Source organism: Monodon monoceros, unplaced genomic scaffold (genome assembly GCF_005190385.1).
Source record: "Monodon monoceros isolate NGI ecotype Baffin Bay Population unplaced genomic scaffold, NGI_Narwhal_1 Super_Scaffold_19, whole genome shotgun sequence".
Lineage (NCBI taxonomy): Eukaryota > Metazoa > Chordata > Mammalia > Artiodactyla > Monodontidae > Monodon > Monodon monoceros.
The window spans coordinates 56,874,724-56,899,789 of NW_021703775.1; the positions used below are offsets into that span (position 1 = coordinate 56,874,724).

General features: G+C 40.0%; 1 protein-coding gene across 7 annotated transcripts in view; it reads right to left on the bottom strand.

The window, feature by feature from the left end:
* Positions 1-25,066, bottom strand: part of TMEM178A (transmembrane protein 178A) — a 248,006-nt gene that overhangs the window by 191,837 nt on the left and 31,103 nt on the right. Inside the window, exon 1 of one of the 7 annotated variants that reach the window (XM_029231422.1) lies at positions 13,947-13,987. The exons of the other annotated variants lie outside the window; for them this stretch is intronic. The gene's annotated coding sequence lies outside the window, so the exon portion shown is untranslated. Of the gene's footprint in view, positions 1-13,946; positions 13,988-25,066 lie in introns of those variants that run through there. 7 annotated transcript variants of the gene reach the window in all.

Below are 25,066 nucleotides of genomic sequence, written 5' to 3' on the forward strand. Positions count from 1 at the left end.
TTGCAGCCACAAAGAACAACACAAGAAAATGTTCTTGGATTTATACCATCCTCAGCCCAATAAGTAAGGCTTCCAGCACATAGCCTAACACACTATTCTGTCTCCTTCCCTTCCTCTGGTACAAGTTGTAGAAATGAAACGGTGAGCTGTGCAGGTAGATCAGGAGAGAACAGCTGGAAAGCAAGGCATCCAAAAACAACAGGATAGAGAATTACAGGCTTATCACCCACAGGCGTGGCTCACAGTCCTCTCCAAACCACCTCTTGAGAGACACAATTGCCAGTTATGGTTTCACCCAGGAACTGACCTTGGCCCAGAGCCTTTCATTCACTTGGCCAGGGACACTACACACCTAAGAGGTCATTCCCAGCCAATAGATATGCTCTCCATGGTCCCTTTAATCAAGTCCTGTATTGATGTTGGAGATAAGCTCATTAAAAGTAACCAAAGGACAGAATTGGGAACCATGGAAGTAGGATAGGAAGAGTAAGCTACATAAAATGGAAGCCCTTGGAACAATTATATGAAGAGCCCCAGGGAATGATTTTGAGGTGGAGGTTAGAGGGAAACAGGACATGTATATTGTGACATGTCTACTTAGATTCTGGCACTCCAAAAAGAGAATTTATGACATTTGAACACACATTTCCTAGTTTGGGAAGGAATAATAGTGAGATGAGATTACTATATGCTGAGCACTTTGCCCAGTACATAGGAAGCACTCAATAAAAAAAGAGCTGCCACTACTATTATCATTAAAAATTTGCTCCTGGGCTTCCCTGGTGGCGCAGTGGTTCAGAGTCCACCTGCCGATGCAGGGGACACGGGCTCGTGCCCCGGTCCGGGAAGATCCCACATGCCGCGGAGTGGCTGGGCCCGTGGGCCATGGCCGCTGAGCCTGCGCGTCCGGAGCCTGTGCTCCACAACGGGAGAGGCCAAAACAGTGAGAGGCCCGCATACAGCAAAAAAAAAAAAAAAATCTGTTCCTTATCATTAAGACCAGTTAAGGATGTTATACAAGATATAGTGCATCTGTGTATATAAGGGGCTGCCAAGGTGGGTATTGTGGTAGTCTTAAAATGGCCCTCCTGAAAGTACCAGGTCCTAATCCCTGGAAACTATAAATGTTACATTATTTGAAAAAATCAGTCTTTGCAGATGAGATTAAGTTAAAGATCTTGAGATGGAAGAGTTTATTTTGGATTACCTGTGTGGGCCCTAAATGCAATCACAAGTGTCCTTATAAGAGAGAGGAAGTTTACACACACACACACACACATGCTGGCAATGTGAAGATAGAGCAGAGAGAAATTTAAAGATGCTGGCCTTGAACTGGCCTTGAATATTGGAGTGATGAAGCCACAAACCAAGGAGTGCTAGCAGCCACCAGAAGCTGGAAAATGCAGGGAATAGGTTCTGTCCTGGAGCCTCTGGAGGGCACACAGTCCTGCCAATACTGTACTTGGCCCAGTGATACCGAGATTGGACTTCTGACCTCCAGAACTGTGAGATAATAAATTTTGATTGTTTTAAGCCACCAGGTTTGTGGTACAGCAGCCACAGAAAACTAATACAGGTATTAACTGGCTTTTCAACGTAGCAAAACTTATCAGTAAACTGTTGTCCAGCATGAGGCCTAGCTAATAGGTATTAATTGGATTATGCAGTTTCAAAGGTATAGACAGTGATGTGCTGATAAACCAGTATTCTGGAGAAAAAAACAAAACAAAACAAAATCCTGATTTTTAGCAGATGCCAACTCCTTTACCATAAATACTCCCACCATGGCCCAATTCCAAAGATTTAACATCTGGCTCACACAATTCTTTAGTAGTGAACAATCAGCTCCCACAAACTGGTAGGAGCTGACTTCAGAACCTCCCTGTAGAGGTGCTCCAAACCACTAGCAAAATTGCTCTCAAACTGTACTGAGCATAATTTAATTTCTCCTTGATAATCCTGAAGGGTACTTCATGGTATTGTAGTTCCTGAGAGTCAACATGGGGAACATTAATTACCATCGCACTGTGTACGTGCAGAGTTGCTAATGAACAGATTTGTGGTGGATAGATTAAACACCGAAGGGCTGAGAAGGAAAAGGCAGAACAGAATGTCCCATCGGTTGTTAGCTGTACGGTTTTATTCCTTGGGGAGCTCTGGAAGGAATCCAGCAGAGGCTATCCCCTTCCTTAGGTAAATTTATTGTAGTGTAAATAGTAATAACTGTGACAGAAATCAAAATCATTTTCTTTCAATGGAATAAGGCTTTACAATTTTCAAAGTGAATTGGACTTTCACCTTGAGGAAAATAGAATAGAGGCTTTATCTACAGAAACAAATGAAGTGTGTAAAATTCAGTCTCTCTCTTCAGCCTCATTCTACTGACTTCTCAGTAGCATTCCAGTTGTACATATCTGGGGCTTGGGAAATTTTCCTAGCTCTTGGGAAGGAAATTAACTAAAACATACAACATCTCTGGCAAGAGGCACAATTTCACACAAAAACTTTCTTGCAATAACTTCACATATTGCTTCCCCCGGTGGAATCACTGTCTCTAGGGAAAGCTTGGGTCTAAAACAACAACTCTGTTTTTAATGAAAGTGAGAGCTGAATGCTAAAACCAGAAGCCTTTATTTCTCAAGGAGAAGTCTCCATCTTAAAAATCACTTTTTACGGATGCCGACACAACAGAGATAAGTTCTTCCAGATTTTTTTCTTTATGTTTTCAGAGCATAAAAACATTTTAAAACTTCTTGAGTGAAAAAAATAAGCAAATATGGTTACTACTTCTGCAACTCAACAGTGTTTCTTATAGATGAAATATTCCAGAGTATTTGCTATTTATTGATACATGAAATTGGAGGTGGTGGGTGGTCACTGGAGAAAGATTGGTGGTTATGTGATTTATTCCTCAGTTAGGTTATGGGAATCAATGATTTCAAACTTCAAAATTGCTTTATATGGCATATATGTATGCCATATATGATATATATTATATATGTAAATATATTAATATTTATTGTACATATTATATAAATAAATTATATATATTTATGGAAATAAAAGCAATATAGTTATTAGCCATCATTGCTAGTAAAGGACAATAAAACCATTTCAATATTAAAGGATGAGGTTACCACTTGTGTTTCAATATGGATGTAGTGCATGCCCTTTATGTTCCCATGTGTACAAGGACCAGGATCTGAACCACAGGCTGTACTTCATGGTGTACCCTATTTATAAAAGATTTTCAGAATGCCTTTGTTGATCATCACAGTGATGAGATGGTATTAAGATGTTTGACAAACGCCTACTGCAGGCAACATGTTCATTCCTTATAGGAAGGGGAGGGTCAGAGCTAGGAGGGTGAAGGACCAGATTTATGAAGCTTCAGTCCCTTCACCAAAGAGTGACAGGGAGCCAGTTCAAGCTCTCTGACTGTCCCATAGGCATTGTGGTATAAAAGTAGATAATTTGCTGTGAGCTTAAAATACAAAACCAGTAGCCACTCTTAACTTTGCTACTGGATTGACTAATTGTTTTGCTTGTGAAATTATGTATACCTTGCAGAAAATTTTAAGAAAATCTTTGCAGTGTACATCAATTGAGCCCCCAAAATGACTTCCCTCTATTATAACACAAATGTCTGTCTGTAACAATTTTAACTAGCACTTTCCCACATGTGAGTGTGTTCAAAAACCTCTAAAAAGATTCTAATAATCAGATGTCAAATACAATGAGGTAGGAGGAGGAAGAAGGAGAGTATTGAGAAGTCACAATTCACAGATAATCCAGTAATGCAACCTCTTAAATTAAAATATATAATCTCAACAGCTACTCCAAGAATTCCAAAGCATGTTCTTGCTCTTGGATAAAATCAGTAACAAAAAATGAGATGGTCAAAAGATAACAGCAAAAAGCGATCAGGAGAAATCATGATTTTGTAATATCCCCAAGCCAAAGGAACAATCCCCAAAGAGTGAGAGGAGCGGCTTCCCTGGTGGCGCAGTGGTTGAGAGTCCGCCTGCCGATGCAGGGGACACGGGTTCGTGCCCCGGTCCGGGAAGATCCCACATGCCACGGAGCGGCTGGGCCCATGAGCCATGGCCGCTGAGCCTGCGCGTCCGGAGCCTGTGCTCCGCAACGGGAGAGGCCACAACAGTGAGAGGCCCGCGTACAGCAAAAAAAAAAAAAAAAAGAGTGAGAGGAATGTGGGTTTGTGGATTAAGATATAGACCAAGGTTTGAATCCTGGGTGTCCATTTACAAGCTGTGGAATAACCTTGGGCAATTCATCTAATTCCTCTGAACCTTAATTTCCTCACTTTTTTTTTTAACAAAAAAATTTTTTTAATTAATTAATTAATTTTTATTTTTGGCTACCTTGGGTCTTTGTTGCTGTGTGTGGGCTTTTCTCTAGTTGCAGCGAGCAGGGGCTACTCTTCGCTGTGGTTCGTGGGCTTCTCATTGGGTGGCTTCTCTTGTCGCAGAGCACGGGCTCTAGGCGCGCGGGCGTCAGTAGTTGTGGCACGTGGGCTCAGTAGTTGTGGCTCAAGGGCTCTAGAGCGCAGGCTCAGTAGCTGTGGTGCACCGGCTTAGTTGCCCTGCAGCATGTGGGATCTTCCCGGACCAGGGCTCGAACCCGTGTCCGCTGCACTGGCAGGTGGATTCTTAACCACTGCACCACCAGGGAAGTCCCCCTCACTTCTTTTTTTTTTTTTTTTAACATCTTTATTGGAGTATAATTGCTTTACAGTGGTGTGTTAGTTTCTGCTGTATAACAAAGTGAATCATCTATACATATACATATATCCCCATACCATCTCCTTTTTGCGTCTCCCTCCCACCCTCCCTGTCCCACCCCTCTAGGTGGTCACAAAGCACCAAGCTGATCTCCCTGTGCTATGCAGCTGCTTCCCACTAGCTATCTATTTATTCCCTCACTTCCTAAGTAAGATAATTACACCTACTTCATAAGGTTTTTGAGAAGACGCACAGTAGAAGCTCAGTAATTCTAACTATCACCCAACTGATAGGAAAGTCTGCTGTGTGGTTCTCTCTGAGGCTATGGGTGAGTGGATAAGGATGCCTCTAGCTGATGTGTGTCAGGGGATATAGCTGTTCTGAGAGGCAGGAAGGGTTGGGAGTGTGTGAAGGCTCCCCTGCTCCTATACTTCATTTGTATACTTTTGTCACCACCACAGGAGTCACCTGGCTGTGGTTAAGCCTTCACTGAGATGGTATGCATCATTCCAATTCCCATCTGAACGGAGGAAGGCCCAGAATTATTGACCTGCCTCTCAGCAAAGATTCACCAACTGGCCCCCTCCAGGAATTCATCTGAGGGGCGGGTGTCCCGCGGTGGCAAGAGGCCTTGCAGCTGACAGCATGCATTCTTTGCCCATTCTATGTGTCTTGTACTGAGAGGCAGAACAGCACAGTGATAAGGAGGACAGGTTTTGCTGTCAAACAGACCTATTTTCAAAGCCTACCTCTGCCATGTGCCACCTCTAAGCCACAATCTTCTAAACAGTAAATGATGATCATAATAGCATTTACCTCACAGGGTCATTAGGAAAATTAATGGCCAGCATATATTGAGTGCTGTCTCCATGCAAGTACTATTCTAAGGGCTTTGTTTAATTTAACTCATTTTTCACTTCAACTCTGTGAAGTATTTAGCATCCCCATTTTACAGATGGAGAAACTGAAACACAGTTTCCACTGCTTGCCCAAAGAACCAGAGCCATATTAGTTTGGCTCTGTGACCGTGTTGTTAACTACTCTGCAAGCTGGCCTAAGGAGAGTAAATGCAATACGCACATACAGCACTTAGCAGTGTCTGGCACTTAGAAACCAATCCACATGTGGTGGTAGTGCAGTAAATTTAGCTAACGTGCATCTGATACTTCTTTATGAATTCCTGTTGGGTTGCTACCTGAACCGCTGTTGGTATGTGTTCACAGCATTTGTAGTCTGGCTCATCAGTAGATAAAGCCATGATGCAGATTTTGGGGGGCCATGCTGGCTGCATTTTCCCAAGTCATTGGAACTATCAGTGAACGGCTGGGCAGACGGATCAATGGGACCTGCAGTAACTGTTATTCATCCCCTGGGTAATTTGGCACTTGATCTCACCAAACCATTGAGAAATTGGTTTTATGGGCAACTAACTTCAGAAATGATGAATCTTGGCAAAAACTATATGGCCATCATTTAGGCTAATAAATTTTTCTATGTGATAATTCCCTATGTGAGTTACAAACTTAGTAACATAATTTGAAAGGAAATTATTTTGTGTTCATGGTTGTGGGGACAGGAGGAGAGTAAGAAGAGAGGGAAAGTTAGAGGTTAGCAGTATAATTCTGCAAATATCCCAAGTGGGGAAAAAAAACCAAATGACAGAAAAAGGAAGATGCAATTGCATTCTTATTGGATATATTTTTATCACCATTTACTCCATGTCTTGTAGCTTTTCTGAAAATCAAGACCATCAAAGGGATCATAAAATGATTCCACTCCGCATCAACTGTGTTTTGTAGAGGAAAGAACGAAGGTTCTCAAGCACTACCACCAGATGGGCTGGCATTTTAATACCAGCCTTCATACTTACCAGCTGCGCAAATCTGGCTGCATTACTTAACCAATGTGAGCAGAAATTCCCTGATAGCTAAAATTCAAATAGTATCCCTCATCCAACAAATTTGCGGCAAGGATTAAAGTGTGTTACAGTTTTGTCACATAGGAAATGCTCAGTAAATGGTAGTTAATGTTGTTATTACTATCTTAGATTGGTTTCTCTTTAAATAAATTTCTGTGACTTAAATGAGGAAGCTCATTCAAGGCATATATCCAGATATTTCTTAAAGGGATTTTTTTTTCATCCAAATTATATGCATCAATATTGTTTACTTGAGTGGAAGAAATTCTAGAGTGGAGAACTGACTTTCTAATGACTAGACAAAATTAGTCAGGTAAATTATCCAATCAGTACAGGAGAAAAAAAAACAGGGTTCAAAGGTTTCTTTCCCCCCTCTGCCTATGGGTTCAGTTTACTGCTGCAACCCTCTAATTTGCTTTAGCTGTGGAGACATGGCCATTCCATTGCCAGTTTTACCCAGAAACTGGAACTATATTTCAAAATAGGACAATTGGATTTAGAAAATTACTTTTATACGAATAGAATTCATTTATAACTAGTTATTCAAATATCCAGTGACGGCATAATAAAAATTTAGGGCCTTCATTTAATTAAATGCTCTGGTTTACTATTCCCTGAAAGTAGTTACACACATTTGGGAACAGCTCTCTTTCACGTATTTAAAATAGCATCTAACATTAAGACAGTAATTTATTAAGAAATAACCTGCTGGGCTTCCCCGGTGGCGCAGTGGTTAAGAATCCACCTGCCAATGCTGGGGACATGAGTTCGAGCCCTGGTCCGGGAGGATCCCACATGCCGCGGAGCAACAAAGCCCGTGCGCCACAACTACTGAGCCTGCGCTCTAGAGCCCACGAGCCACAACTACTGAAGCCCGTGCGCCTAGAGCCCGTGCTCCACAACAAGAGAAGCCACCGCAATGAGAAGCCCGCGCACCGCAACGAAGAGTAGCCCCCGCTTGCCGCAACTAGAGAAAGCCCGCGTGCAGCAACAAAGACCCAACGCAGCCAAAAATTAAAAAAAAGTAACCTGCTGATCTGAAAGTGCTGATGTGATTTCAAAATGTATTTAGGATGAATCCAACTCAATGAGGCTTACAGGCATAGATTTGAGGAATAAGAAGCTTATAGGATTTTCATGGCTACCTCAAAATGGCAAATGAAGAAAAATTGCAGAAATCAGGACTACATGTTGTAATCTAAAAGGAACCTTCCTACATACTGAAACAAATTTGGAAAACAAATGAATGGAAGGTTAAACAATGAAGTCTGAGTAATATTACTTGTTTCCCTGTGATTAAAGCCTAACAGGAACCGTGAGTCAGAATGTAAACACATGCTAGTTATAGTGGACCTCACTAGTTTATACTTTGGTAAACCACAGCTGCCTCAAACTTACCATTGAAAAGGTGTTTTGGGGAAATGAAACTAGCCAGCACTTTTTTTTCATGCATGTGATATATTATTCATAATAAGTACTTCTTATGATAGGAGCAAGCATACTTATAATATTCTAATGATTCTGCAAGATATATTTATAATATATGATCCCCTTCACCTGAAACTAATATAACATTGAGTCAACTATACTTCAATTTAAATATATAGAATTCTCTTATATTTCTCATACCTAATTCACAAAATATTCAAGAATTTCCCATTATGTGCTTAATTTTACAGTCTAAATTTTTAGATGCCTTCCTTTTTCTGAGCTGGCAGCTTTACTAATGCACTACTACAAACATACATTGCCAGTGTCTACAGCCAAATGCTAAGTGATTTCTCTGCTTTGTTAGTAATTTTTATCAGCTTTTATATGAAACTTCCTTTCTGTAGGTCTAACTGAAGACGAAAAGATAAAACCTCCTTTTCTATACTTTAAGCTAATTTTCACTAAAGTATCCTGTCATCAGAAACCAACTACTAAGTCTAAAAGACCTTCCATGATTTGGGCTTTTCATTCACTCCTCAGACTATGTTAACTACCTCCTGTGCACCATGCCCTGGGGATAGAGTAAGGCATGAACTCTGCTCTCAAACAACATTCAGCTTATTAACAGAGACATGTAAACAAACCATAGCAAACACAATGTGCAATATATCACATACTAGAGGTAGGTAGAATGAAGGCCCAAAGGAGGAAGTAGTCAATTTTCACAGAAAAAAAAAAGTAAAGAAAATTCTAGAAGGCTTCATGGAGGCATTGACACAAAAGGTAGTCTCTTAAATGTAGATGAAAATCTGTGGCTCTCAGTGGTTGTTCAATTTACTTGCATGTTCAATCTACTTTTTTTAATCAAAAAATGAATTGTTTAAAAAAAAAGCATAGGATTCTACATCTATGTCACCTACTCTCTTATACTGTTTTACTTCCTATTCCTGACATTCTGTTTCTTCCAGCACCTATCTTGATTTCATTTTTTCCTTTTAAGTAACTAATCAGTTTTGCTATCAACATGAAAATTCTTTTAAAAATAGTTATGATACAACCCAGTGATGCCTCACCTAGGTATATAACTCTCACAAGGACATATGTACAAGAATGTTTATTCCTGCATGATTTGTAAGAGGAAGATAACAGAAACAATTCAAAGATAAAATGTGGTCTTTTTATACAATGGAATACCATAAAGCAGTTTAAATGAATAGAAGATGTATATTAATCCATGTGGAGTGAGAACTTGAGAAGAAAGTATAGAATATATTATTTAATAAAATGGAAAACAGGCAAATCAACACTATTTATTGTTTATGGATGCATATATAAAAATTTAAAAAACACACAAAAATTAAAACTGGAGATTCAGGATAGGTGTTACCTCTACAGATGTTAGGAGAGGAATGGGACAGATTAGTTACAGGGGCTTTAACTACATGTGTAAGATTTTATTTTGGAAAGAAGGAAGAGAGAGAAAAAAAAGAAAGGAAGAAAGGGAGGGAGGGAAGAGACGGAGAGGAAGAAAGAGATCTGGAGCAAATATGGCAAAATTTTATTATACGACTGAGTTGGATGGTTGATACATGACGTTCTGTTATATCATTCTCTATAGTTTTCTGTATGCTTGAAATAATCTACAGTAAAATTAAAGATGTGCTAATCTTTATAACATCAATCTTCAGTGTTATTAACCAAATCTAATAGTCAAACAAACATTTTAAAGTAAAAAATTAGCAAACTGAACATACAATTTTCTAGTTCTACTAGTAAAGAAACATACTTGCTTCTAGGGAAGATACTATGTACAGTGTAACTTTCCCACTCCCCTTCTAGAGCATCCTTAAGGAAGACGAAGTGGGTGTCTTGGACATGCTGGTGCTTATCAACTACTCTGCTGTGAACCAATTTGTGAAAGAGCTCCTGAAAGACCAGTGAAGGATTGACCATTTGCTCAACCCTTATTTACACCTTTTTTTTTCCAAGTCCCCTCAGAATTTTTAAGAAGAGTTTCACAGTTCAGCAGGCCTCCAAATGAAAAAGCTTAATGTTAATTCATTTGCTAATAATCAAATTATTAGTTCGAGAGGCCAAATTAAAGCCTCAATATGGCAAATCAAGGAACCAAGGTCAAATCCATATTGGGTCTCTGACATCAAAATAGGATGAAGATCTGAAGAGTGGCCATTTGTAGGGAAAAGGGCCCAGGACTGAGAGGATGGAGATCTAGCTCCTGGGGCTAACTGCCACCCACTAGTAGGGTGGTTTTAGAGTATTTGCTTAACCTCTCTCTGAACCTTCATGTCCTTGTCCCATAAAGTAAACTATTGAATCTGATCATTCTGAAGTTCTTTCTAGGTCTAAAAATCTGTAATGTGGTATCCTAAATCACAGCAAGATATGAGCACTTAGATTAAACCATGGGTAGTAAGAAATTCTCATTAGAGATTTTCACAAGTCTAATAAATGAGGTAGAAATATGTCTCTAGACCTAAGCTTAAGCAAATCTTTTCCCCTTATTCCCCAAAAGAGGAGGTAGAGATGGAGAATATATATGATGTAGAAATTAATATAGTCTCTTTGTAATCTGCAAGAAATCATGGAAAACTAAAGCCAGAAAATGGAAAATGCAAATGCAGCCGTTCCATTAACCTTTCTGAAGCTATTATGTACAAGGGCACTGTTAAGCGCTAAAGGATACAGTCCTAGCCCACAAAAGCTTAAGATTTTGTAGAAGAGGATTTGGATGCTAACTACATTTTTAAATGTAATAGAGGCATATAAAAATGTGTTACAGGATCAAATAAGAGCACTTAATCCTGACTAGGGAAATCATGGAAGGCTTCCTGGAGGAAATAAGGTTTAAACTAAATTCTAAAGGATAAATAGGAACTAGCTGAGGGAAGAAGCAAGTAGGAGCCCCACATGAAAATGCAGAGAAGGGCAATTCCTTGGAGGTCCAGTGGTTAGGACTCTGCACTCTCAGCGCCGAGGGCCTGAGTTCAATCCCTGGTCAGGGAACTAAAATCCCACAAGCTGCATGACACGGCCAAAAAAAAGAAAATGCAGAGAAGTAATATGAGAGCATTGTAATTTCAGTAAGAGCAACTAACGTGGTATGGCTATAATTCAGAGCAGGGGAATATGGCAGGAGATGAGCGTGGCAATTTAGGCAAAGGTCAGATCATGAAAGGTACTGATTGCCCAAAAAAAGGACTTTAGGTTTTATCAACAGTAATGAAGAACCACTTAAAACCAAGGATAGGGATCAGATACAAGGTGAATTTTAGCTAAATTTCTCTGAAAGCTCTGTGGGTGATAGATTGGAGGTGTGAGAGACTACAATCAGGGAGACCAGGTGTAAGACACCAATACACTAATCCAGATAACAACTGACAAGAGCCTTGGCTAAGACAAGTGTTCTGATTCTCAAAAGTGTTCTTTAGAAAAGGATAGATTGTGGAAACTATAGATTGGTCAACTACATTTTCCTCTCTAGACAACTGCAAAAAATCACCTGAAGGGTCATTGGGGAGCATTAGAAAATGTGTTGAATGGTTGATCACTAGGAACAACTAATGAATGGTTCACCTAAACCAACCTCCTCTCCTTTTTGATGGGGCTGCCAGATTGAGAGACCAGAGAAGGAGGTATGGACCATGTGCCTTGACTTCTCTGTTTTGATGGCTCGTGTTCATCTTGGACTGTGGACACTAGCCCCATCCGATGCTTTGTTTTCGGCCTTGCCCTTCGTCACAATAACCTAGATGAAGATTTCTTCGTAAGAATTATTACGACCTTGGTGAGACCCTCGCAACTCAGAGATGGGCATTTAAATCCAAAAAAAGGTCAAACAGAAGGTACTGAGCCTTGCCTAAAAATATTGTCCAATTTCAGAGGCTATGGCAGCCAAATCACCCATGGGCCTTGACACTGTGATTTGTCAAGAATTCAACATAATACTCCAGATGAGAATTGACCAACCTGTCAAAGCCAATTGATTTTGTTTCATATCAGTTATTCTCAGCTTTAATCCTTATGTCAACTTGTACGATTCCCAATGGACAACTGTGGATTCCCCAGATCCTGCCAGGCTCTCTCTTCCATACCAAGTTCTTTCCCACCCTTGGGCTTTTGCACAGCTGTTTCTTGCCTAGAGTGCCCTTTCCAATTGCTTAACTTCTCTGATTTTAGGTCTCAGCTGAAGGCTTTCCTTGACCACCCTACCTAAAGTAGGGTGCCCCTTGGTTTCACCATCTCTCACCCTTGCTTTCCTTCAGGACATTCATGACATCCTGCACTGATTTATTTGTCTGTTAGGTTTGGTTTGGTTTGGTCTTGTCCGTCTCCCAACAAGAATGAGGACAGGGACCAGTTCTGTCTTATTCATCACCGTATCAACAGCATGTAGCATGGTGCCTGGAACATAATAGGTCATCGATTAATATAGAATGAATGCATGAGTGAATCTCTGGCTTCCTTGATTCAGAGTGGGCTCATCTATATAAGACTCCACTTTGCCTCAGCCTCTCCAGTCTGCTTTCTGCCCTGACCAGCCACCAACCTTCTCACCCACAGAGAATCCTATATCGCCCATCACCCCTGCCTGGCTCAGCCCTTCTAGACTTGCTCTCTCCCCTCGGGCTACACAATGAACAGTGTGTTTGTCTTGGAGCTGTTTCTCTTGCTGCCTCGGTGATCAGCTAGAGCCGTTAACCTCAGCTGCTCTTTGCTGCCTCTACTTGTCAAAAAACAAAAACAGCCAAAACCACAGCTGCCTTGGGATCCTACAGCTAACCCTTGAGAACTGCCTCTAATTATCAAATTTACATAAGGCACAAAGTTGACAGTGTGGCTAATACAATGGTGAATCAATATCACAGTGATCTTCACCGGCTGGTTAGTGACATCTCTGGAACATTGTTTTCAAGCTGGGGTCCATCCTTTAAGGGGTAAAGATTGAAAACTTATGTCCAGAAGAGGGTAAGTTTGTAAGCTATTGGAATAAAAATGGAGCTAAACACACAGACTCTGGAGCCAGGCTGAGTTTGAATCCCGGCTCTAGTACTTACTATGTGATATTTGGTAAATTAAATAAACTTATGCCTTGGTTTCAACTGTGAAGTGGGGCTAATAGTAGTGCCCATCTCATAGAATTACGAGGATTAAATGAGTTGATACATGCAAAGCACTTAAAACAGTGTCAGGCACATAGTAAGTACTATTTGAGTGTCAGATATTATTATATGAAGAATGGTTAAGAAACTGGTACAGTATTTGATTCATTATTCCTCAAGACCCTTGCTACTCACTGAGTGTGATCTGAGGACCAACTGCATTGGCTTCACCTGGGAGCTTGTTAGAAATACAGAATCTCAGTCCCTGCCCCTGACCTACTAAATCAGAGAGGACACAACAGAAGCCAAGTTGGGAGCGGGGAGAGACATAGTAGGATGTTGAGTCCATGTAAGAATAAAATTAGTTTTTTCATTCTTCTTACTGCCTCTTCTTCCCCCTCCCCCATCTCTATTTCGGTCTTTTCTTCTTTCTTTTTTCTTTCATTCTCCTTTTTTCTTTTCTTGTATAATATATTTTTAAAAGGGAAAGACACACTCGTCAGATAAAAACAGCAACAAGCTTGGAGGGTGTGTCCCCTACCAAGTGTAGCACCATTGGGCTGCTGCCCCACATCGTCCTAGGCTAAAGGAACCCCGGACTAAAGCAGCCAACAGAGTTATCTTTCTTCACCCACCAGAGAGCAAAGTCAGAGTCAAAAGTGGGCCAAGGGGGGCTGGGGTGGGGGGAGTGGGCCAGGTCTCCTGCTGGGCAGGAGTAATACTGACTCCTCTTACCTCCCTATAGCTCCTGACAGGAAGAACGTCCCCAAAGGCAGAATCCCAGCTTGACCAGCTAACTGTGCCCTGCACCACAGTCTAATGGAATGTCCTCACTCTGGACCCGCCCCATCCACCTGGGAGGAGTAAGAGGAAGCAGCCACAGGCAGAGAAAAAAACCTGGAGGCCCTCACACTGAAGTGGCCAGAGAAAGGGTGTGTTTGAGTCCCCACCATGAGACTCACCCATGGGAACTGGGCCAACCATATAGTCAGGTCTGGCTCAAAATGGCCCATGATGTCTACTAATGAAACCCTACTTTCCTCCTCATGAAGAACTGTGACATGTAAGGGAAACACAAAGAACCTGGTAAACTGACTGCAAAGACATGCCAAGGAAATACGGGAGGAATGGGTTCTTGTTTGGTTCCACTTTGAAAGCAAAATATAGCTTATTTTGAGGTGTCATATTAGGAGAAACTTTGGTTGGAATGGGAATGCCTTGAAAAAGGCAAGACCATTAAAAAGGAAAACAGTTTCACCTCACTGAAGAGATAAAGGAAATATGGTATAACATACAGCTTTTTAATGTCATTTTCTGTGCATTTGGCTTCCTAACTAGTATAAGATACTAGATGTCAGGGGCTGCATCTTTTTCTTTCAGTTTCCCCAAACAGAACCTAATACACTGCATTACACACGGGAGGTGCTCACTAAATGCATTGCCTTTCAGGAGATGCTGATCTCACCAGAACTTAAATCAACTTGACAGTAATGAGATGCTTAATAGCATTAACATGAAGAAAGTACATGGCACTAAAAGACCAGAATCTGTTAAAATCTTCTTCCTGTGTTAACCAGGTATCTACATAGGAAGGCGGCAGGTGGGAATTGTTAGGGAAAAGTGTAAACAGATAAGAACTGAAAATCCTTGTTGCTCCTCTAATTTATTATATGAGTCCTGCTCTTAGTCACTTAACATGTATTATGACTTCAATTTCCTTATGTGAAATAAAGGTGGGAGACAGTAGTTATCAAAGCAAATAAGACTCATGGAGATGGGCATCAAACACATATCGGGGCAAAGAGTCATTTCTGTTGAAATTCCTGGCAGAGAGATGCCTGGTCTCACTCTGGCGGTGTAACAGCTTCGCAGGTTGTCCCACATAAGGCATTTATCCTCAATTACCTGCTGCATTTGAAAAATGAAGAAAATGAAGGTGGTCAGGGAAGCCTGATTGAATGTTTGAAAAAGACTCTAAATACATCCAGGTTCACAGTCAAATCACCCTTCATTACAACTCCTAAGCAGCATTTTAATATAGACGGTCTAACACAGAACTTGGGAGAGTGGGGGAGAAGGGGCTAAGTACTGGCTTTTGGGGGATGGAGCAAGATGTGGAATCAGTTGGTGCCCATTTGGGTTTTTTTTAACAACTTTATTGGAGTATAATCGCTTTACAATGTTGTGTAAGTTTCTGCTGTATAACAAAGTCAATCAGCTATATATCCCCATATCCCCTCCCTCTTGTGATTCCCTCCCACCCTCCCTATCCCACCCCTCTAGGTGGTCACAAAGCACCTAGCTGATCTCCCTGTGCTATGTGGCTGCTTCCCACTAGCTATCCATTTTACATTTGGTAGTGTATATATGTCAATGCTACTCTCTCACTTCGTCCCAGCTTACCCTTCTCTCTCCCTGTGTCCTCAAGTCTATTGTCTATGCCTGCATCTTTATTACTGTCCTGCCCCTAGGTTCTACAGAACCTTTTGTTTTTTTAGATTCCATACATATGTGTTAGCATACGGTATTTATTTTTCTCTTTCTGGCTTACTTCACTCTGTATGACAGACTCTACGTCCAACCACCTCACTACAAATAGTTCAATTTCGTTTCTTTTTATGGCTGAGTAATATTCCATTGCATATATGTGCCACATCTTTATCCATTCATCTGTCAATGGACACTTAGGTTGCTTCCATGTTCTGGCTATTGTAAATAGAGCTGCAGTGAACATTGTAGTACATGACTCTTTTTGAATTATAGTTTCCTCTGGGTATATGCCCAGGAGTGGGATTGCTGGGTCGTATGGTAGTTCTATTTTTAGTTTTTAAGGAGCCTCCATATTGTTCTCCATAGTGGCTGTATCGATTTACATTCCCACCAACAGTGCAAGAGGGTTCCCTTTTCTCCACACCCTCTCCAGCATTTATTGTTTGTAGATTTTTTGATGATGGCCATTCTGACCGGTGTGAGGTGATATATCATTGTAGTTTTGATTTCCATTTCTCTAATGATTAGTGATATTGAGCATCCTTTCATGTGTTTATTGGCAATCTGTATATCTTCCTTGGAGAAATGTCTATGTAGGTCTTCTGCCCATTTTTGGATCGGGTTGGGTTTTTTTTTGATATTGAGCTGCATGAGCTGTTTGTATATTTTGGAGATTAATCCTTTGTCAGTTGCTTCAGTTACAAATATTTTCTCCCATTCTGAGGGTTGTCTTTTCATCTTGTTTATGTTTTCCTTTGCTGTGCAGAAGCTTTTAAGTTTCATTAGGTTCCATTTGTTTATTTTTGTTTTTATTTCCATTTCTCTAGGAGGTAGGTCAAAAAAGATCTTGCTGTGATTTATGTCAAAGAGTGTTCTTCCTATGTTTTCTTCTAAGAGTTTTATAGTGTCTGGCCTTACATTTAGGTCTCTAATCCGTTTTGAGTTTATTTTTGGGTATGGTGTTACGGAGTGTTCTAATTTCATTCTTTTACATGTGGTTGTCCAGTTTTTGCAGCATCACTTATTGAAGAGACTGTCTTTTCTCCATTGTATACTCTTGCCTCCTTTGTCATAGATTAGTTGACCATAGGTGCATAGTTTTATCTCTGGGCTTTCTATCCTGTTCCATTGATCTATATTTCTGTTTCTGTGCCAGTACCACACAGTCTTGATTGCTGTAACTTTGTAGTATAGTCTGAAGTCAGGGAGCCTGATTCCTCCAGCTCCATTTTTCTTTCTCAGGATTGCTTTGCTATTTGAGGTCTTTAGTGTTTCCATACAAATTGTGAAATTTTCTGTTCTAGTTCTGTGAAAAATGCCATTGGTAGTTTTACAGGTATTGCATTGAATCTGTAGATTGCTTTAGGTAGTAGAGTCATTTTCACAATGTCGATTCTTACAATCCAAGAACATGGTATATTTCTCCATCTATTTGTATCATCTTTAATTTCTTTCATCAGTGTCTTATAGTTTTCTGCATACAGGTCTTTTGTCTCCCTAGGTAGGTTTATTCCTAGGTATTTTATTCTTTTTGTTGCAATGGCAAATGGGAGTGATTCCTTAATTTCTCTTTCAGATTTTTCATCATTAGTGTATAGGAATGCAAGAGACTTCTGTGCATTAATTCTGTATCCTGCTACTTTACCAAATTCATTGATTAGCTCTAGTAGTTTTCTGGTAGCATCTTTAGGATTCCCTATGTATAGTATCATGTCATCTGCAAACAGTGACAGTTTTACTTCTTTTTTTCCGATTTGGATTCCTTTTATTTCTTTTTCTTCTCTGATTGCTGTGGCTAAAACTTCCAAAACTATGTTGAATAATAGTGGTGAGAGTGGGCAACCTTGTCTTTTTCCTGATCTTAGAGGAAATGGTGTCAGTTTTTCACCATTGAGAACAATGTTGGCCAGGGGTTTGTCATATATGGCCTTTATTATGTTGATGTAGGTTCCCTCTATGCCTATTTTCTGGAAAGTTTTTATCATAAATGGGTGTTGAATTTTGTCAAAAGCTTTTTCTGCATCTATTGAGAGTATTATCCTTCAAATTGTTAATATGGTGTAACACATTGATTGCTTTTGCGTATATTGAAGAATCCTTGCATTCATGGGATAAACCCCACTTGATCATGGTGTATGATCCTTTAATGTGCTGCTGGATTCTGTTTGCTAGTATTTTGTTGAGGATTTTTGCATCTATGTTCATCAGTGGTATTGACCTGTAATTTTCTTTTTTTGTGTGGCAACTTTGTCTGGTTTTGGTATGAAGGTGATGGTGGCCTCATAGAATGAGTTTGGGAGTGTTCCTCCCTCTGCTATATTTTGGAAGAGTTTGAGAAGGATAGGTGTTAGATCTTCTCTAAATGTTTGATAGAATTTGCCTGTGAAGCCATCTGGTCCTGGGTTTTTGTTTGTTGGAAGATTTTTCATCACAGTTTCAATTACAGTGCTTGTGATTGGTCTGTTTATATTTTCTATTTCTTCCTAGTTCATTCTCGGAAGGTTGTGCATTTCTAAGAATTTGTCCATTACTTCCAGGTTGTCCATTTTATTGGCATAGAGTTGCTTGTAGTAATCTCTCATGATCCTTTGTATTTCTGCAGTGTCAGTTGTTACTTCTCCTTTTTCTTTTGTAATTCTACTTATTTGAGTCTTCTCCCTTTTTTTTTGATGAGTCTGGCTAATGGTTTATCAATTTTGTTTATCTTCTCAAAGAACCAGCTTTTAGTTTTATTGATCTTTGCTACTGTTTTCTTTGTTTCTATTTCATTTATTTCTGATCTGATCTTTATGATTTCTTTCCTTCTGCAAACTTTGGGGTTTTTTTGTTCTTCTTTCTCTAATTGCTTTAGGTGTAAGGTTAGGTTGTTTATTTGAGAAGTTTCTTGTTTCTTGAGGTAGGGCTGCATTGCTATAATCTTCCCTCTTAGAACTGCTTTGCTGCATCCCATAGGTTTTGGGTCATCATGTTTTCATTGTCATTTGTTTCTAGGTATTTTTTAATTTCCTCTTTGATTTCTTCGTTATGTAGTAGTATTGTTTAGCCTCCACCTGTTTGTATTTTTTACAGATTTTTCCCTGTAATTGATACCTAGTCTCATAGCATTGTGGTCGAAGAAGATACTTGATAAAATTTCAATTTTCTTAAATTTACCAAGGCTTGATTTGTGACCCAAGATATGACCTACCATGCAGAATGTTCCATGAGCACTTGAGAAGAAAGTGTAATCTGCTGTTTTTGGATGGAATGTCCTATAAATATCAGTTAAATCCATCTTGTTTAATGTGTCATGTAAAGCTTGTGTTGCCTTATTTATTTTCATGTTGTATGATCTGTCCATTGGTGAAAGTGGAGTGTTAAAGTTCCCTACTATTACTGTGTTACTGTTGATTTCCCCTTTTATGGCTGTTAGCATTTGCCTTATGTATTGAGGTGCTCCTATGTTGGGTGCATAAATATTTACAATTGTTATATCTTCTTCTTGGATTGATCCCTTGATCATTATGTGGTGTCCTTCTTTGTCTCTTCTAATAGTCTTCATTTTAAAGTCTATTTTGTGTGATATGAGAATTGTTACTCCAGCTTTCTTTTGATTTCCATTTGCATGGAATATCTTTTTCCATCCCCTCACTTTCAGTCTGTATGTGTCCCTAGGTCTGAAGTGGGTCTCTTGTAGACAGTATATGTATGGGTCTTGTTTTTGTATCCATTCAGCCAGTCTATGTCTTTTGGTTGGAGCATTTAATCCCTTTATAGTTAAGGTAGTTATCGATATGTATGTTCCTATTACCATTTTCCTAATTGTTTTGGGTTTTTTTGGTAGGTCTTTTTCTTCTTTTGTGTTTCCTGCTTAGAGAAGTTCCTTTAGCATTTGTTGTAAAGCTGGTTTGGTGGTGCTGAATTCTCTTAACTTTTGCTTGTCTGTAAAGATTTTAATTTCTCCATCAAATCTGAATGAGATCCTTGCTGGGTAATCTTGGTTGTAGGTTTTTCCCTTTCATCACTTTAAATATGTCCTGCCGCTCCTTTTTGGCTTGCAGAGTTTCTGCTGAAAGACCAGCTGTTAACCTTATGGGGATTCCCTTGTATGTTGTTTGTTGCTTTTCCCTTGCTGCTTTTAATACTTTTTCTCTGTATTTAATTTTTGATAGTTTGATTAATATGTGTCTTGGCATGCTTCTCCTTGGATTTATCCTGTATGGGACTCTCTGTGCTTCCTGGACTTGACTATTTCTTTTCTCATGTTAGGGAAGTTTTCAACTATAATGTCTTCAAATATTGTCTCAGACCCTTTTTTTTTTGTCTTCTTCTTCTCGGACCCCTAAAATTCGTATGTTGGTGCATTTAATGTTGTCCCAGAGGTCTCTGAGGCTGTCCTCAATTCTTTTCACTCTTCTTTCTTTATTCTGCTCTGTGGTAGTTATTTCCACTATTTTATCTTCCACACCACTTATCTGTTCTTCTGCCTCAGTTATTCTGCCATTGATTCCTTCTAGAGAATTTTTAATTTCATTTATTGTGTTGTTCATCATTGTTTGTTTGCTCTTTAGTTCTTCTAGGTCCGTGTTAAACGTTTCTTGTATTTTCTCCATTCTATTTCCAAGATTTTGGATCATCTTTACTGTCATTACTCTGAATTCTTTTTCAGGTAGACTGCCTCTTTCCTCTTCATTTGTTTGGTCTGGTGTGTTTCTTACCTTGCTCCTTCATCTGCTGTGTATTTCTCTGTCTTCTCATTTTGCTTAACTTACTGTGTTTGGGGTCTCCTTTTTGCAGGCTGAAGGTTCATAGTTTTTCTTAGTTTTGGTGTCTGCCGCCAGTGGGTGAGGTTGGTTCAGTGGGTTGTGTAGTCTTCCTGGTGGAGGAGACTGATGCCTGTGTTCTGGTGGGTGGGGCTGGATCTTGTCTTTCTGGTGGTAAGGGTTGCATCTGGCGGTGTGTTTTGGGGTGTCTGTATGATTTTAGGTAGCCTCTCTGCTAATGGGTGGCATTGTGTTCCTGTCTTGCTAGTTGTTTGGCATGGGGCGTCCAGCACTGGAGCTTGCTGGCCATTGGGTGGAGCTGGGTCTTAGTGTTTAGACGGAGATCTCTCGCCAATTGACAATACGTGGGGCCAGGAGGTCTCTGGTGGTACAGTGTCCTGAACTCGGCTCTCCCACCTCGGAGGCTCAGGCCTGACACCAGGGCAGAGCACCAAGACCCTGCCAGCCACACGGCCAGGTATGTGGGGATTTTCTTGCCTTTTTGGAAGTCTGAGGTCTTCTGCTAGCGTTCAGTAGGTGTTCTGTAGGAGTTGTTCCACATGTAGATGTATTTTTGATGTATTTGTGGGGAGGAAGGTGATCTTTATGTCTTACTCCTCCGCCATCTTGCATCCCCCTACAATAGGAGACCACTGACGACGCCAACCTCTGCAAGAGCTAGAGGTGCAGAGGCATTTTTTTCAGAGGGTTCACAGCTTGCTTTTTTTCTTTTCTTTTCCTTTGTGCTTCGTCTAGTTTCACTTGTTCACAGGGTGCTTCATGCAGAGGCCTCACACACCGCACTTTAGATCAGAGTGTCTAGGGAGAAGTGGCTCCACTGTCACCTCAGCTCGGCAGGCCGGGCCATGTTCAGAAGTGCTGCCCCTGACACTGCAACTCAAGATGGCAGTGGAAGGCCATGCGCAGCCTGCCCATTTGTATATGGCATTCAAGGAGCAAATATCCCTCCCTGCCAGGTGAGGGAATGGGATGGGTAGTGGGGAAAAGAAGGGAATCCAAATTGTTCTGATTCACTACACCCTAGAGATACCCAGACAAGGTTGCTATATGTCTTAGTCCATTCAACTTGCTATAACAGAATACCATAGACTGGGTGGATTATAAACAACAGAAATTTATTTCTCACCGTTCTGAAGGTTGGGAAGTCCAAGACAAGGTGCCAGTACATTTCAGTGTCTGGCGAGAGCCCACTTCCTGGTTCACAGATGTTAGTCTTCTCACTGTGTCCTCACTTGGGGTAAGGGGCAAGAGAGCTCTCTGGGGTCTCTTTTATAAGGGCACTAATTCCACCTTCATGACCTAATCACCTCCCAAAGTCTCACCCCCCCAAATACCATCACATTGGGGATTAGGTTCCAACATAAGAATTTTGGGGGGACACAAACACTGAGTCTACTGCAACATACTTGAAAGCGTAAAAGAGGCTTACTTTCTTCCTAGGCTCCTCATTACTAAACCAAACGTCAAAACCAGTAAGTACATTATTTATTGTGTTAAGACTGCATTGTAGTTTAATCTTTGTTCAAAGAGAATGGAACAGACTGATGTTTTAACGTCAGAATGGTAGCAAGAAAATCTGGTGCCAAATATGAGAGTTTATTATAATCAGAAGTGGGATGGGAAGCAAAGAATTAACAGGAACATAAGTAACACATACGCCCCTAAATTTTCAGCTATCTCATGATGAGTATATTTGTTGAAAGCAGTATTTCAGGAGGGCTACACCATATTTCAGGGCTATGTTAAGTAACAGAGTGAAGAGGAAGAGAAAGGAAATAGAATCTTATCAAGAAGGAAATGAGTCAAACAAAAGCAAAAAAAAATCTCTAGAATACTTTTGAAGTAAATCTATTTAGAAACTTCAGAGTCCCTTAAGCCTTTGGGGAGGAGAACCATGAGTCTAGGAAAACCATTAATCTAGGTCCCTTAAACCTCTGGGGAGGAGAACCATAATCTGGTTTATCATTTACAGTTCGGAAACTTGGCCAAGTTCAGTGAGAACCACAGGATTGTGTGTGTGTGTGTGTGTGTGTGTGTGTGTGTGTGTATACACATATATGTAGTATTACTGGAACATCAACTTGTCATTGAAAACAGCAACAAATTTCAATGGAACAAGAAAAAGATGATGTAAAATCAAATATTACAACATACAGAAATCAACTGATTTCTGAATCAAAATGTTTCTAGCTCCAACTGGAGATTATTACCTGTCCCAAGAATATTATTTAGACAATGAAAGTTGAGCCCAAAGATATAACTCACATTATTGGTAGGGGTTTGTGAAGTGGCTTACAGAAATAAAATTAAATATTCTACCTATAGCGAGAGTAAGTTACACATACTGGATTCTGTTTACCAGGCAATTGTTATTGTCCTAATTTACTGCTTGATTCTTAACTCTTCATTTCAAAAACAATAGCAGCTTATCTAACAAAATTCTATTCATTCCCTCATGCTATAATTGTAGAAATTTTTCACTCTTAAATTCCACTAAATTCCATTAATTATCATTAAATTAGTAGATTAAACTTTGTTGAGACCTTCTTTATTGAAATGTTTTTTCATCCAGTTCTGCCACTTGTTAACTCAAAATTCCATTATCCTTATCTCCACCTCCCCTAATTCTAGTAGTATCTATAGACCCCTAACACTAGGCAAGTGCTACCTCAAGCTAACACATCCCGTATAAAATTCATATAAAGGAAGGGACCTCCCGACCCTCTCTCCCTGTCTTACATTATTTCAAAAATACCACTCAAGGCTCAATGGTACACATTTATTAAGGCCACTAGCAATTTTTTTTTATTATTTTTAAAGAGATCATCGAAAATTCGAGTTGATTATACTTGAACTGCAGAATCATGGAGTTATAGGCAACAGCCCTCTCTTTTTACCTCAGAGGTTAAACGACTTGCATCACACAGGTCAGTAAATACAAGGCTTGCACCAGAACTCAGGTCTCGCTCCCAGGTGAGTAATCCTGAGTGTGTGTACTATAAGATAAACACAAGTAACAGCGTCGGGTTCTTTACTGAAGGGAAAATGAGAGTCAGCACTCTAAAATACCATTCAGCTCCATAGGTTTCCAGGCTATTCCAGTTCTGTTCTAAATGAGTAGGAATTTGTAGAGTTTATAAAGAGAGCCAAATTTTCAAATAAGGGAATAAGACAACTGCAGCCACATAGGAGGTATGTGTGAATAAGACAACTGCAGCCACATAGGAGGTATGTGTGCTAAAAAAAGAATATGCCTCTCCTTATCTCAGAAACACTTCATATACATTTTCTTAACTTGAGCAAGTCAAGCTAAATTTGATTAAGCACATTTCTGCATATCACACGAGCCTACCACTAGTACAGAAGACAGTGCAAACCAAAAGAAATGCCACATATTTCATGGTGTGATTCAGCTTCTTTCCAAATGACATGTCCTTTGAAAAGGCATAGATTTGAAATCTGCCTTTTGGAAAATGCTTCTTTTCAATTTTCAAATATAATTGTGATGTAATTGACCTAATCTGCATTTCCAAGCGTCTAGAGCTGAGCTTACCACCAAAACTAAGCATGAGATCTCCTTTTATGGACCAAAATAAAGAACAGTGTATTGAATTATTAGATAAGCTTTTGTTCTTTTCTTCAAATATTTGCATTAATTATTCAGGCCTTGTATGGATGGAGCTTTGAAATATTCAAATTCCTTGAAATATTTCATTATTTAAGGTTCATACTTATTAAATCCTGTAGGATGTACTTTTCCTGTGAAAGTGCACATTCAGTTCAGTTATTATTTCTTCAGTAGAGAGTGTATATGGAGCAGAATCTCAGGTGATAGAGGAGATACAAAGATAAGCAAGACAATCTTTGGAGATTTTACCCACAGGGGGAATACAAAGCTATAAAATACTTGTAAACCACAAGTTATAGAGTTTATAAAGAGAAAGAGATACCTTCCAGCTAGGGGCTAAAGGACAAACTTCAGAGAGCATCTGGCATGTCAAATGGGCCCTGAAAGACCGACAGGAATTTCACAAGTAGGAAAGCCATTAAATGATGGGGCTGAGATCTCCATTTGACTCATGCCCTCAGTTTCATCTATGAAACCCCTTTTAGATATGATAACCCATGCAGTCATCTTCCCAGCCATGATGCTAGCTCCTCTGGTCTAAACCTTGATTTGGTCCCCCACCAGGCAAACACATTCTGACGAGCCCAGGAGCCCCTTTTTTCTGAGGGCTGCTCCTGCATTCCTTCTCCACAGATACTCCCCCATTCAGCAATTCTGGTCACAAGCAGCCCTAAAGAAGCGGTGCAGAGCAGCAATCACAATCTCATCAGAACCCTTAATACATACTCATTCCTTCTCTCCCTTAAATCCTGCTTAGCGAAAGATGCAATCCAAATAGCTACAAATGCGGCCATGTTACCCCACACCCACTTCCAATGCATCCATGATATCCCAAACAGTAGTCCTTAATTTGGTGTGGAAAGCTTTTCTGTCCAGCTTCATTTATCTCCATTCCCCCTGGCTCACAGTGACTCTTTGTAGACCCCAACACACACACACACACACACACACACACACACACACACACACACACA